The following is a 15,227-nucleotide window of genomic DNA, read 5'->3' as shown; positions in this document are numbered from 1 at the left end:
AATCAGGGTTTTTTCCTGACAGTTTTATGAAGGTGGGGGGGGGCGGGGGGGGGCGGGAGTTAAAAAAATGGAAACATCAAAAATAAAAGCAGCTCTGCAGAAATTTTTCAGTGTTTTCTTCTCCCATCCTCCTGCCAGGAGATCATGACTATTAAGAATGTGTGGTTTGGGCTTCCCTGGTGACGCAGTGGTTGAGAGTCCGCCTTCCGATGCAGGGAACACGGGTTCGTACCCCGGTGCGGGAAGATCCCACATGCCGCGGAGCGCCTGGGCCCGTGAGCCATGGCCGCTGAGCCTGTGCTCTGCAGCGGGAGAGGCCACAACAGTGAGAGGCCTGCGCACCGAAGAAAAAAAAAGAATGTGTGGTTTACCAAATGACCTGAAGGAGATATTGTATTTCATGATGGAAAAACCAGAATTAGAAAACAAACATATAGATACAGCTATATACAGATATGTTTGTTTTCTAACTCTAATACATGGTATCTATATTATATATTTATATATGAATTATACATCCATCATCACTAATAAAAATAGTCTATATTGAGCAAAGTGCCATCACTTTTCATTTACCAAAATAGCAAAGATTGGGGCTTCCCTGGTGGCTCAGTGGTTGAGAATCTGCCTGCTAATGCAGGGGACACGGGTTCAAGCCCTGGTCTGGGAGGATCCCACAAGCCACGGAGCAACTAGGCCGGTGAGCCACAACTACTGAGCCTGCGCGTCTGGAGCCTGTGCTCCGCAACAAGAGAGGCCGCGATAGTGAGAGGCCCGCACACCACGATGAAGAGTAGCCCCTGCTTGCCACAACTAGAGAAAGCCCTCACACAGAAACGAAGACCCAACACAGCAAAAATAAATTAATTAATTAATAAACTCCTACCCCCAACATATTAAAAAAAAATAGCAAAGATTATTACAAAAACAGAGGCTGGCATTGTGATAAATCTCTGATAAGAGTAAAAAATTGGTATAACTCCTCTGGAAAGTAATTTGTCAACAAGTATCAAGAGACTTAATATGTGTAACATGTATTAACCCAGTAGTGTTCTTCTGGGACTCCATCCTAAAGGCATAGCTTTGAAAATGGAAAAAGTTTTATGTTGAAAGATGTTCAACACAGTACTTACTGTGAATGAAATTGTATCAGAAAATAGAGGATTCATTAAATAAATCTGTGTTGTAGTATATTCTGCAGTCATGAAAATGTTCATGCAGACTGTAACATAAAAAATCGTTTACAATATAATGTTATCTAAAAAAACAGGATATAAAATTTTATATACAGTACTATCCCAACAGTGTTTTTACAGTTGTACGTTAAGACCAAAAGAAGAAAAGACAAACTATTTACATTATCTTCAACGTACACAATTCTTTCTTCATTTTCTTTTGTTAGTATTTTATATTTTCTCTAATAAACATAAATTTTATAATAAAAAACACCGGGCTGGGGCTTCCCTGGTGGTCCAGTGGTAAAGAATCCACCTTACAATATGGGAGACTCGGGTTCGATCCCTGGTCAGGGAACTAAGATCCCACTTGCCACAGGGCAACCCGCACGCCACAACTACTGAGCTTACATGCCTCATCTAGAGCCCACATGCGGCAAACTACAGAGCCCACGCGCTCTGAAACCCAAGCGCCACAGCTACAGAGCCCACGCACCCTGGAGCCCACGCACCACAACTAGAGAGAAGCCTGCACGCCACAATGAAGACCCCGCATGCCGCAACAAAAGATCCCACGTGCCTCAACTAAGACCCGACAGAGCCAAAAATAAATTAAATAAATAATAAATAAATCTTAAAAAAAAAAACCACTGAGCTAAGAAGCAATGTAAAGGTAAAACCACACGGATCATATTTTTCTGCCTGATTTGTAAAATTTTAACTTGCACACCTGATGCAAAAATAATTGATGGCAGATAAGGATAAAGCTATTTTTTATATTAGCATTTTACTGTGAAGCAAGCAAGCAAGTACCTACCTTTCCATACAAAATCCACATCCAATCTTTAGGATGAGTAAGAACACAATAAGTTAAGGAAATAAGATTGAGTAAGTGGTTATGGGCTAATTAAACTTTTTAAACTCGCATAGAGACTGAGTGCCAACTGTGGTGCAAATAGGGATTTATTTCCTACATTAACTTACTATCAGAAAAGATTTAATAGAGCACATGTGATAGGACTGCTGTTAGGCACTTTTATAATTTCACTAAATCCTTAAATTAAGATAGGCATTATCCCCTTTTAACAAATGAAATAAACTAAGACAGACAGATTTTAAAATTTGCCCAAGGTCACAATGAATTCACAGGTTAGAGAACCCTTGTCATTTTTCTCTGAAGTCAAAGCCAGAGAGATAAGGGTAGAAGAGTAGGGCTTGAATGCCATCTCCAGAATCTGAGGTACAAACAATTAAAAACAGAATAATAAACCCTGGTAACCCCTCAGGCCCCAAATTAGACAAAAACTGAAAATATTTCTAAGTCTTGCATGTAAGATGCAAGAACCCAAAAAGTATATAGAGGATATCCTATAACTTAAGAAAAAAAAAATTATGTAATTCAGCATTTATTTTATGCCTAAACCTGACATAGCTGCATATTTAAATACTGGAGTTTTAGAAGTAGTCCTTTATTATGGCAATTTCTCTCCCAGCCTAGTCAAGGAAGCTCTTGCTTCCTGGCTTAAGGAGGTAAAACGAACCCAGAATTTTGTAGGAAGATGTGATCAACTATCTGTTGTGGCAAGGTCAGAGAAAGGGGACCACGAGTATGAGCATAGCAGGCAGAGAAAGTATATGAAGACCCTACATCAGGCCCAGCTTCATGGGTGTGTAGCCTGTGCAGTAGCATTGATTGGCCCCTGAGCTTGGTTTAATGCTCTTCTGTTATCATCTTAAAATCTGTAATAATTTTATCTTTAAACTTGTATATTATAAGTGAAGTCCAATGGGACAATCAAGCATGTACCTGAACAGAGGGCACAGGTGTCATATGATGTCTGCATTCCTTACCACCCCTTCACATATGCAGTTCAGATGTCCCATGAACACAGAAAACTAGTGGATCCAGAATGCATGACAGTTCATCAAGATTCAAAGTGAGTACTAAGTAAGAGTATTATATCTGTGACTGAGTAAGCAAAGGCACTGAAAGCCTTGAGAAGCCAAACTTTCTACTCAAATCAGAACTTGATTCAAATACAGAGAGAAGGTAACAATGTTCTAAAAAACACAACTGACCAAGGAACCCTATTTATCCTTTCTTACCTGTGTTACTTCCCTGTATTAGCCAATCTCTTATACCAAAAATGAGGACATAGAAGGAAAGGGAAAGACAGGGTAACCCATAACTTTTTTCCTTTCAGTCCTTTCTTACTCATCAATAAGCCAAAGACTGGGAGTATTAGTAGAATGTGTGCATATCAAGAAGTGAACTAAAAATAGCTGAGTCAGTTTTGTGCAGAGTTTCCACCCTTCTGGTAAGAAAGAAATACATATGCATGTATGAGCTATAAAATATAATTTGCATAGTTTTGGTGATTCCACATACAAGTTAAATATTCTCAAATTGCATTTAAAACTGACATTACACAATATAAAGATGAACAATAAAATTTATGCTAATAATTTAAATTTTCTTTTTTTTTCTTAAAATGACATTAAATAGCAAATAAAAAACACCATACAAGTCCAGAGAGAGACCATGGAAGAATAGAAAAAGCTTCACATCTTAGTAACTTTAGCTACATTTTTTTCCCTTCTTTATGAATAAGGGGCTCCACATTTTCTTTCTGCAGCGGGCCTCGCAAATTATGTAGCTGGCCCTCCCTTACACTAATGCAGCATTGCTTAGAAACTCCAAGAAAAAGCCACACGCAATTTTTTTTTTTTAAGTTTAAATTCCTGCAGAAAGAAGAAAAACATGTGGAGATGCGCCTATAAGAAATGGATGATTCTATTTAAAACAAAACTGTTCCAGGCCTGATCCGCTGTGATCTAGCAAACAGAATACACAAATTCATAGTAGCAAGAGCTCACTTCGTTTCTTAGACATGCCTGCAGGGATGTTCAAAACACAAATAGCCTTTGAGATTTTGAATGCAAAGGACAAGTGCTTTATCACAGCAAAGGTCATTTAAAATTCATACCCTGCCCTACAATGTGCAAGCCACCCCTTGCAGTCTAATGTTTTTCCTAAAGTTAACTGAACAGGCCTGCTATTTCTCTTCCATTATCTTGGTCATTGATGAAGATGTTAAATAGATTGGTTCTTGGACTGACCTCTTGAAGATGAGCACCGGTGATGTCAACCCAAGCTAACACAGTTTAGGAGTCCTTTTTAAGCACAGCACTCTAATAACCTGAGCAATTACTTAACAGGGTGTCTCTCCATTTGTAGACAGCATGTCATGAAAAAAGGAAAAGTCTTACAAAGTCAAGACAAATTACAACTGATGTCTCCCCTCCGTTACATTCCTCCTCTTCACCCACTCCCACAGTCTATTATGCCCACTTGCCTGGTCTCAGAAAGAAATTAGATCCATTTGCCTTAGCTCAGAAAGGAAACAAATGAGTCTCATCGGTCTGACTTGTTTCAATCTTGATTATAATTTGAAAAATAAAGCTGAGGCAAGAAGACACTTATTTGCAAAAGGGAGAGCGTTAAGAAAGGGAAAATAAGCCACATCACCTACTTCTGCTCTTCTGATCCATTCTCTATTCTCCTTGGATTCCCTAAGGTTTCCCTCTAAGGTCCTTCTGCTCTTATTCTTCATTCATGTGTCCTCACCCAGGGAAGGTTGAAATTTTGCATTGGCACTTAGGATAAAGGGATCGCATTTCCAAGATAGTCTGGAACATCAATATCCTTTATTCATAGAAAATACTCATTCTCTGACATGGTCGGTATCCTAAGTATCAGGCACCTAGAAAAAGGGAAATAACATATTGTTTCTCTTACTCACTTTAGTTTATTTTTTAATGGGAAAACTATATTTTTCAGGCAAATTTGTATTTATTGTAAATAAATTCTTATGTTTTCTCTTTGTGAGATGGGTAACATAGGACAGAATCCTCTAGGAGAATGTAGAAGTAAAAATTATTTATGAACAATCTAGAATAATGATAGTGAGGTTAAAACAGGACACCCAAACTGCTACAGTCCTAATCATTTTTTGAAGTCATCATTAGGCTAACTTGTTAAGACTTTGCAGGATCCACTCTATAAAAATTTCTAATACCCAGTATACTTCAGCAATCTAACTGCACGTCAGAATGGGAAATTTTACTAATTCATCTTTGACCAATATATTGAACAATTCCGTTCTTCATACTGCTATAAATATGGGTGTTAATATCATAGCAATGGCATCCTTTAACCATTTTGTAAAATCTTACTGCTCCCCTAACACCACCCTTCGCTCCAAGCATTATAGTTTAAAAAGATCTGACTTGCATTGGAAGAATTATCTAGGAAGTAAAACAAGGAACTTTGTTTAATTATAAACTTGACAGGCAAAAACAACATGGACTCATTGCTTGTTGAATTCTTTCAAAATGTTTTATTTTTCCATATCAGTCATAGATGTTCTTGGGTATATGGTAACAATAACTAGTCATTTCTAGACCTGACAGATGAACTCCTGGACAAAAATTTAATAAGAAACTTGCTTTCTGCCTTCCAAAGATTTTCACTATAAGCATAGATGATACCATCTTTCCTTTGACTGTTATGAATAAGCTGAGAAAATAGCAGATTACTAAAATAGTATCCACATATTCCCTGTGATAGTGGCTAAAAATGAAATTAAACCTGTCAACAGTTGCAGCATATATAGTGACCATTATCCCATCTACCAAAACCCCTAAACTTTTTCTTTAGCTAGGTCATCATTAATTGAACAATGTAGAGGACAACATTTCAAACTGATAACAGGTACAAGTATCCTCTTTCTTTTATAATATTCTGATATGCTAGTGGATTTCTCCTCTGGGATAATAGAGAAATATTTGTATATCCTCGTCTTTTAATAGGGTTATGGGCTTTCTGCTTGTGCAGGCTTGCACAGTTGTTAATTATTAAAAAAAAAAACAAAACAAAAGGCTAAGGGAGCCCAGAACCCCATAACTGATATTTATGCCTCTTCCTATAAACTAGAATTCAAGGTATAAGAAACAACACCAAGCTATTATCATCTTCTTTGCAAAGAAAAACAGCTACCAATCAAAACTTTAATTCCTTTGATTTTTTTCCTTAGGGTTCACTACTACTTCCCAATTATTTCTTTTGATTTTTATTATTATAGAAAAATAATACTATATTTTAATATTAAACTTAGAGATTAAAATGTGGTCTAAACCAGTCCTATCCAATAGAACTTTGCACGATAATGGAAATGTTCTGTCTGTATAAGTGCTGCCCAATAATGACAGGTAGCCACCATCCACATGAGGCTATTAAACAATTGAAATATGGCTAGTGCAACTCAGGAACTGAATTTTTAACTTTAATTAGTTTTAATTAATTTGAATTTAAATAGCCTCATGTGGCTAGTGGCTACCATATGAGATAGAACAGATTTAGATCAATCAGCCTTCAGATGGTTGAGACCACTTTGCAACATCCCTCTAAAGCTTCTGTCTCCAAATGGCTAATAATAACTATTCTGAATTCCATTTTGAATTGTATTAAATAATTCTTTCAAAAAACCAAAGTTCAGATTTAACCATTCTAAAATGTCAATGGTGTATGGGTATATGCGTGGTGAGGGGGTGTTGAAAGTTTTCTATTTGCTCAGATTTGTGTTTCACATAATGGGGGCTATAAGAAGAATAAGCATGTGCCTATTCCTTATCAAACAGCTTGAGACAAACACATGCAAATACAACCCTGAACAATACAGAACAATATAGGATTGTATACCTACACATCTGTAAGTGCTAAAAGACTTAGAAGGAGGATTGGATTAATTAACAGCAAATCATTAATTTCTTAGTACAGCATTTCAAATGTTTTATTGGTTAAATGATGATAAAAATATCATCTTTTTTATTTAACTTCAAGTATTATCATAAGGATAAACATATCTAAAAATGCTTTTGAAATTAACTGTGTAAAATAAGTACAGTGCACTGTTTTAGGGATTAAGACTAAGTAAGAAATGGTACAACAAACTACAAAGTAAAGATACTTGGTGGGCTTCCCTGGTGGCACAGCGGTTGAGAGACCGCCTGCCGATGCAGGGGACACGGGTTCATGCCCCGGTCCGGGAAGATCCCACATGCCGCGGAGCGGCTGGGCCCGTGAGCCATGGCCGCTGAGCCTGCGCGTCCGGAGCCTGTGCTCCGCAACGGGAGAGGCCGCAACAGTGAGAGGCCTGCGTACCAAAAAAAAAAAAAAAAAATTGGCTATTGGCTAAATTTTTAGAATTTTAGAGAAAAAGAAATATAACTCAAAATAAAAAAATTACCCTAGACATAACAGTACACAGCTCTTTGGATGATCTACCAGACAAACACCACTTTCTCTTAACAATAAAAAAGGAACCCAGGTATTAATGAAGATCTGGCAGCTTGTCTGTACAGGCTACCCAACAAGGCAGACAACCTTCAGAGAGAAGATACAAACTATCAGGTTCATCCAGCTATAAATGGAGTACATATTGACTTTGGTCAGTTTAACAAAGAATATCAACTTACAAAGCTATGATGGAGATGTGATAACTGAAGATCATCATTAATATGTCTGCCACTTTCGAAAAGATTTGTCTTCAGAAGTTAATAGGACTTTTAAATTGCAGCAAGAATAGCAATGTCAACATGAGCTATTTCTTGACTATTAAACATAAATTTATAAAATATTAAGTTGAGCATATTCTTTCTGTCATTTAATTCAATTAAAATTGAATAATTGTAAACATGTGAATAATTAGAGCCTAAAGTAACTAATTTTCAAGTAAAAATAAACTAAGAAGATAAAAATTATTCAATCAGATTTTGTCATCAAGCTTATTTTTCTGATGAAATATTTTCAAAAAATAAAAACTTAAAATGGGGTATTGTAATAGAATCACGAATAGATCCTTAACTTCATAAAAGATGATTAATGCTTCAGTTATACATATCATACATTGTTTGGGTTAAATGTATCGTATTTAGTTAAGAGTTCAATTGGTCTGCTTTCTCTTAAATTAAAGCAAATTGTTTCAGAAAGAAATATATATTTCAGAGTATACAGGACCATAAATAATGGATATATTTGGAAGCATGAAATTGACAATGCTTTGGTTTGATAGACCCCAGAAATGAAAATGATATTATAGTCAGTCTGGATAAACTACCTATTGTTTTATATAGTTTTGTTTCAAGCTTAAACATTAAGAGAAATAAAAATAAAACTAATTATTTTCATTAATTATTTTCAGATTATGACATTACATCATAACCTGAAATCCAAACTTTACAGTGGCCTGAAAAAACCTGATCAGGCTTCTTAGCTCAAAGAGCATTTCTAGACCACCAACTTTTGCTAATTTAGTAACAGGAAAACTGGGTTTAAAAGTCTGTTCTTCATTTCTCATTTAAATTCAAAATATGATTTTTTTAAGGAATTCAGAAAACAGTAAAGAAAACTCAGTTGTCCGGATCACATAATAAAAACTATCTTTAGTCCAGCATTAAGAACCATCCCTTTAAAAAAAAAAAAGAACCATCCCTTTCCCCTCAATCTAGTTCCCAGCTTATGAAATGAAATTTTATATACTAGAATAAATGAAAAAATCCACTTCTGCCCAACTGAATCGGACTATTATCCTCACTGGGATTCCATGAAACAGCTTCAGTAACATAATGCAATTACGATAAAGTATTTTGAAACGTATTAACATGATCACCTTAGTCTCATATGGAAAATACTGAGAATGTTTAATTTTTTACATTTTAAGTATTTTAGCTTAGTAAATCCTATCATGTTTGCCATTAAAATACAACTAATGCTAAAAGATGCACAATACTTCTTCACTTTAGGCTCCATGTGACTAGAGACCTGGCACTTGATGGCTCCAGGGGAATCACTAATGAGCTACAAAGTCTTTACACCTCTGGGTCAGAAGTTTGGATTAGACCTAGGTTGGGAGTGACAGAAAGTCGTTACCATCTCATGATAGTTCAGTGGTTTATGTGAAGGGAATTCATTGTTTCAGGTCACTTTCTAATGAACAAGCATTCACCTTACAAAAAGTCACCACTGCTTTTGACAGTAATTGGCAGAGACCTAAAGAATGAAAAATTCAACCAAGAATGTGTTCCCTCCATGCTATGACTACCATATCCAAGTTAGGAAATTTTATTAATGGAAAAAGACACAATGCTTTGCACATATGTCTGTAGAAAGTACACCTAGGAGAGAAAAAGAGAAGGAGAAAGAGGGAAAAGAGAGCCATCCAGAACAGAGTAAATCAAAATGCATAAGACTCATCATCAAAAGCTGTACTTAGTACTTGTACAACAAAGATATTTAATTCAGAAAAGGCATTTATCTGTTAATCTGTTTCTCTCCTGGCTGAAGGCAGTAAAATTTTAATAATGTTACTTGAGGCCTATAGTGAGTCAAAAAGATGATAAATGCCTTGCAATAAATAGTGTTCCCTTAGTAGAAAGCCGTCACTACACGTGTCACTATTACCCTCTTTGGGAAGCCATACTGGTTAGAGTTATGCAAAGAAGCCTTCCCAATCTTTCTCCTTCCAAGTCTTTTAGCAATTTAAAGATATAGATACATAATCACACATTGTTCTGTATTGTTCAAGGTTGTTTTTATGTGTTCAAGGTTGTTTGTCTTAAGCTATTTGGCAAGGAATAGGCACATGCTTATTCTTCTTACAGCACCCATTACGTGAAATACAAATCTGAGCAAATAAAAAACATTTAATACACACATAGACACACACACACATTTTAGGTTAATCAAATATGAGCTCTGTCTTGTTTTAGAATTATATGATAAATTCTAAATAGAATTCAAAAGTTATTAGTGATCACTTGGATACAGAAGCTTCAGAGGGATGCTGAAGAGTGTTCTGAACCATCTGAAGGTTAACTGATCTAGATCTGTGCTACCTCATATGGTAGCCACTAGTCACATGAGGCTATTTAAATTCAAATTAATTAAAACTAAATAAAGTTTAAAATTCAGTTCCTGAGTTGTACTAGCCACATTTCAATTGCTCAATAGCCACATATGGATAGTGGCTACCTTACTGGGCAGCACTTATACAGAACATTTCCATCATCACACAAAGTTCTATTGGATGGTACTGGCCTAGATCACATTTTCATCCCTAGGGAAAACATTAATTTTAAAATGGTATATCACTTAAGGATGCTTTCACATCTTTAAGGTAACATAAAACCTTACTTAGATCAACTTAAACAATAAGGTTTGGACTCTCCTAAGTGCAAGTCAAGAGGTCCTGGTCCTCAGGAAATGCTTGATCTAGTATTTAAGTTCTATTTCTTTGGGATCCCCTTCACTCGTCTTTTCTCTGCATTGGTTTCACGTTCAGCATATCTTCCTTCATGCCAGAAAAGTGGCTGTGGCAATTCCCAGTTTCACATCCACACAGCCTGAAATCCAAAGGAAGAGAGAAGATCTCATCTGATCTCTTCCGGGTCAGAAAGCTTCGTTCCCCGAAGCCCCAAACAACCTTGTCTTCTTGCATTTCATTGACTCAAATTGAGTTCCATCGGCCTGGGCCTTCCTGAATAAGATACTGACTTAGGCCACCTGGCTTAGGCCCATATTCCTGAACCGTGGCTGTGAAAAAAGGGTAAGATTGATGAGCCTTAGACCAACCAGGACTTACTCCTTGGAGTCAGGGTGTGGTCACCTTCTCTGAAGCACTTAGACACCATAGTAGAAGGGCAGCTACATGAAAATTTTGGGGTATTCCTATCAGAAAGGAAGGGTGAGATGAAAGTAAGGGTAGGCAAACAATAGTGGCTACTATAGGCAGATTAAAGCATTTGTTTTATTTTATAATTTTTATACATTTACTAAGACTTCCTTTGGAATGTGACAATTTAGGAGTCAGTTATTCCCACCCACTTGACCCCAAACACCCAAGCACAAAAATAAAAAGCAGAAACATCTCTATTTTTAAATTATATGAGCCTCTGACATTTGAGTGGGTAGAAAAAAATGAGGCAAGTGACAAGGGTTGTGATACCATGGAAGATAATTAAAATATAATATAAAAAGAAAGAACTTCTTGGGCTTCCCTGGTGGCACAGTGGTTGAGAGTCCGCCTGTCGATGCAGGGGACACAGGTTCGTGCCCCGGTCCGGGAGGATTCCACATGCCGTGGAGCGGTCATCTGGGTAGGAGGCTAGAGCGAGCAATCCAAATTAACATATCTTAAAAAAAAAGATTCTGTCCCAAGGCAGATCTTTAACAATTCTCCCAACCATAGTCTGATTTGGGTCCTCTAAAGTTAAAAAAAAACCAAAAACAAATTTGAGATATTAAGCAAATATCTAGAGATGGTCAGAGACAGAGCCAGAACTCAAACCAGACCTAACTCTAAAGCTCATTCCAGATTCCTTTCACCAAAAGCCAGTGTATGTGAGCCAAAGCCTATATGCCACGTACTTTCCATTAAATCCCCAGGTCACATGTACTAAGGAGGAAGGCATGACAGGCAAAGCACTGTGCTAAGTGCTCTTTGGGGAGACGCGATATAAACTTAAAATATATACATCAGTGCTTGAAAGCATATACTAAATGTTCAGTCAGTCATTCAGACAAGAAGTTCCACCTGAGCAAAGACAGAGAGACAGGAAGAGAAGACACCAGTAACTACAGTCCCAAAATAAACTAAAGGGAAAGAGGATTATGGATCTAGGTGAAGTTAGGGCATTTTTAAAGCCATATGCATCTGAGGAGGATTAACATGAAAATTTTTCAGAAAAAGGAAAACCCTAATCATTTATACAGCACTTTGTAAATTTCAAAATACTTTCACATCCATAAATTTCACTAACAGCTACCATATATCAGCTACTGTACAATAGTATATCAATTCTAATTGTAGCTGATATAGACAGGTCATATGATTTGACTGTAGTCACACAGTGAAAAAGCAGATAGGGAACTCAAACTCAGATGTGTCTGATTCTAAACACTATACTCTTCTTACTACATTGTGATTTCTCTATTTTCTTTTACCTCCAGGTTGATATTTAGGGGTAGATAGGGTGCGAAATTTTATATTATTTTAACTGAGTTGGGTTGACAGTAGAGAGATTGATAATTGGAGAGGGCATATTCAATAAAATTTTATATGTAGGAAATAACAGAAAGAAATCGATTTTACTTTTGTAACTCACAGGCAGTCAAGGTAGACTATACATTCCTGGGTGATGAAAATGCCAAAAAATCAACATTGATCCTCTATGAGAATTCCAGAGTCCCTTTCCTTCTGGAAAGGATGCAAGACATATAATTTTATGACTGCTTTTGATTGCTCTTCCTCCACCCAGCATGACATTCAAGTGGATACATCACCGCAAAACAAAATGTAAATTAACAAAGTACAGAAGGAATTATATTAGGATTCCAGAGGCACAGGATTGAGTCTTAAAAGATAGGAGAATAAAGAGGAAGAAAACATTCAGAGGAATAAAACAGATTTGTAAGTGTTAGGTTACCTAAACTAGACTATCAACTCTCATGAATGGACATAAAGCAAGAGTTCAAGTGTTTGGCAAAAGAAACTTGCCATGAACACCACAACTCTCTCCATTGATAGCATACATTTGTCCTAATGTGGTAGCATACATTAGCCCTAGCATTACAGCTTGCATTTCCCCATATATGTGTCCTGGAGCAACCACACTCCTGCAAATATGAACAAAACTAAGGGAAGGCACTAACATGAAACCTCTTTCGAATAGAGCTCTATTGGTTTTACTATCACTTTTGATAGTTCTAACCTCCTATAACCTAAACTACCAAACAATGTATATCTTCACATGTGAGAAGGGGGTCAAAAGCAGGAAATACAAGAAAAAGAGGTTCAATCTAGAATCACCACTTCAAAGACAAGAGTAAACAAAATCAAAATTCCTATAAGCAAACATGTTAATATCAAAGTCTAGCAGAATATTATTTTAAGGACTATTTTAAGTACTTTTATCTTTTCTACTATTAAAATTATTTTGCTCATTGAAATATCAGAAAAGACATACTGATACATACATAAGATATATTTATATATATATAATACATAAATATTTATAAAGATACATATACACAAAGATAACAACTGTTAATATTTTATTGCATACCCTTCTGAAACATTTGGAATATTCTGGGAGATGCATATAGATTCTGAGATTTATATCATAATTTATACTGACAAAAAAAGGTTTATCTCTTTAAATATAAGTTTGGGAATCAGTGGAGTAAATTGTCGTAACTAAAATAAAAGTCAGGTACAAGTTCCATTTGTCATAAACATTAAAAAGAATACTAAATGGGACAATCGGGAAGATGGCAAAGAGTAAGACGCGGAGATCACCTTCCTCCCCACAGATACACCAGAAATACATCTACACGAGGAACAACTCCTACAGAACACCTACTGAACGCTGGTAGAAGACCTCAGACCTCCCAAAAGGCAAGAAACTCCCCACGTACCTGGGTAGGGCAAAAGAAAAAAAGAAAAAACAGAGACAAAAGAATAGGGACGGGACCTGCACCAGTGGGAGGGAGCTGTGAAGGAGGAAAAGTTTCCACACACTAGGAGCCCCTGCGCGAGCGGAGACTGCGGGTGGCGGAGAAGAGCACAGCAACAGGGGGGCAGAGGGCTAAGTGGAGAGATTCCCGCACAGAGGATCGTTGCTGACCCACACTCACGAGTCCGAGAAGCTTGTCTGCTCACCCGCTGGGGCGGGCGGGACTGGGAGCTGAGGCTAGGGCTTCGGTCCGAGCGCAGGGAGGGGACTGGGGTTGGCAGCGTGAACACAGCCTACAGGGGGTTAGTGCACCACGGCTAGCCAGGAGGGAGTCCGGGGAAAAGTCTGGACCTGCCGAAGAGGCAAGAGACTTTTTCATCCCTCTTTGCTTCCTGGTGCGCGAGGAGAGGGGATTAAGAGCGCTGCTTAAAGGAGCTCCAGAGAAGGGCGCGAGCCGCGGCTAACAGCGCGGTCCCCAGAGACGGGCATGAGACGCTAAGGCTGCTGCTGCCGCCACCAAGAAGCCTGTGTGTGAGCACAGGTCACTATGCACACCTCCCTTCGGAGGAGCCTGTGCAGCCCGCCACTGCCAGGGTCCCGGGAGCCATGGACAACTTCCCTGAGAGAAGGCACGTTGCGCCTCAGGCTGGTGCAACGTCCCGCCGGCCTCTGCCGCCGCGGCTCGCCCCGCATCTGCACCGCTCCCTCCCCCCTGCCTCAGTGAGCCAGAGCCCCCGAAGCAGCTGCTCCTTTAACCCAGTCCTGTCTAAGCGAAGAGAAGACGCCCTCCGGCAACCTACACGCAGAGGCAGGGCCAAATCCAAAGCTGAGCCCCAGGAGCTGTGCGAACAAAGAAGAGAAAGGGAAATCTCTCCCAGCAGCCTCAGGAGCAGCGGATTAAATCTCCACAATCAAGTTGATGTACCCTGCATCTGTGGAATACCTGAATAGACAACGAATCATCCCAAACTGAGGAGGTGGACTTTGAGAGCGAGATTTATTATTTTTTCCCCGTTTCCTCTTTTGGTAAGTGTGTAGGTGTATGCTTCTGTGCGAGATTTTGTCTGTATAGCTTTGCTGTCACCATTTGTCCTAGGGCTCTATCCGTCCGTTTTTTTTTTTTTTCAAAAAATTTTTTTTCTTAATAATTATTACTTTAATAACTTTATTTTATCTTATTTTATTTTATCCTCTTTCCTCTTTCTTTCTTTCTTTTATTTCTTCCTTCCTCCCTTCCTCCCTTCCTCCCTTTCTCCCTTTATCTCTTTCTCTCTTTCTCTCTTTCTTTCTTTCTACTTTTGCTCCCTTTTATTCTGAGCTGTGTGGATGAAAGGCTCTTGGTGCTGCAGCCAGGAGTCAGTGCTGTGCCTCTGAGGTGAGAGAGCCAACTTCAGGACACTGGTCCACAAGATTCCTCCCAGCTCCACATAATATCAAATGGCAAAAACCTCCCAGAGATCTCCATCTCAACACCAGCAT

Source organism: Delphinus delphis, chromosome 6, assembly GCF_949987515.2.
Source record: "Delphinus delphis chromosome 6, mDelDel1.2, whole genome shotgun sequence".
NCBI classification, from domain to species: Eukaryota; Metazoa; Chordata; class Mammalia; order Artiodactyla; family Delphinidae; genus Delphinus; species Delphinus delphis.
This window is presented reverse-complemented; position numbering follows the sequence as displayed.